Source organism: Rhagoletis zephyria, unplaced genomic scaffold, assembly GCF_001687245.7.
Source record: "Rhagoletis zephyria isolate East Lansing unplaced genomic scaffold, Rhagoletis_zephyria_1.1 Rzeph_scaffold_10789, whole genome shotgun sequence".
NCBI lineage: Eukaryota > Metazoa > Arthropoda > Insecta > Diptera > Tephritidae > Rhagoletis > Rhagoletis zephyria.
In genome coordinates, this window is record NW_016167866.1 from 16,157 (window position 1) to 17,406 (window position 1,250).

The 1,250-nt window shown below is 29.4% G+C and overlaps 1 non-coding gene across 1 annotated transcript; it reads left to right on the top strand.

The window, feature by feature from the left end:
• Positions 1 to 232: 232 nt before the first annotated feature.
• TRNAR-UCU (transfer RNA arginine (anticodon UCU)) lies at positions 233 to 305 on the top strand. The gene has a single exon. It is a non-coding gene; the product is annotated as a tRNA-Arg (tRNA).
• The last annotated feature ends 945 nt before the right edge of the window (positions 306 to 1,250 follow it).

Below are 1,250 nucleotides of genomic sequence, written 5' to 3' on the forward strand. Positions count from 1 at the left end.
TATCACAATATGTACATATGTATGTCATTAAAAGTATACAGTGGGCGATGCAAGACTTCGTCAATATTAAAACAATTGTGTAAACAATGTATTCTTTTTTTACTTTTTTCGATTTTTTTGGCTTTCAAAATTTCATATGCGTTTTTAGTATCTTTAGAACTTTTATTTTATAAATACATACATACATACATACATGTATTTTGATTCACTTTTTATTGTAGTACAATAAATCGGCCCTTTGGTGCAGTGGATAGCACATTGGACTTCTAATCCAAAGGTCGCGGGTTCGATCCCCGCAAGGGCTCAAAGGTGTATGCGTTTTTTTTTAAATTACGTTTTTTTTACTTTATTTTATTTCAATTAATTTTTCATAAGTGAGCATCTGAAAAATTTTAATTACATAATTTATTTAGATAAATAAAAAAGTATTTTTTTAAGTTAATTTTTTGATTTTTTCACTTAATAGTCTTAGATCCAAATAAGGCACGACCTTCATCCGTCTGTTTAATGGATGCAATCTATTTTGTATGAAATTTAACGTGTTAGAAAATATTTCGCGAGTGGTTTAGCTGAAAAAATCCTGGTCTGGATATTTTTTAATTAGACATTCAAAAATTTATTTATTTTTTTTTAATGTTGCACTAATTGTTAAAGAGTAAATGTCAAACGCACGGATACGTATACGCATGCTATGGAGGTCCGCCTTTAGTCTGCATGGAGGGTACGATTCCGTTGGTTACCATGTACGCTGCATGACTTTACTTTTGAAGGTCGGTTTGCCGATCAAGGTGCCCAGACCTTCAAAATTAGCTAGCATTTTTTATATTTTTTGTACAGTTAGAAATTAGCTCAACAAACAAATTAAAACGCGTTTTCGGTTCTTGCGACCACGGAAATAAACTGATTGACGCAAGAACATCAAAAATATGTGTTTAAACCCTATTAAAAAGTTCCCTGCATACTAGTTTCAGGTAAAAAAAAAATTAAAACATTCTGTTGTTAATACGTACATTAACTAGTTTGTATTGGTAAATTTAAAAATGCGTTTTTGTTGTTAAAAAATCACAGCAGTTTTTTATAAATTTCGAATTTTAGGCTTGCACAAATTTAAAAAAAAATTAATCAAACTTAAAAAAATTTCAAATTTTTAATCAGAATATTTAGGAAATTTTCGGGTATGCAGTTTTGTAGCCCATTCAATTTCAAGTCACTAAAAATTACCGTTGATTTTTTAGATTTTTTTTGTGGGG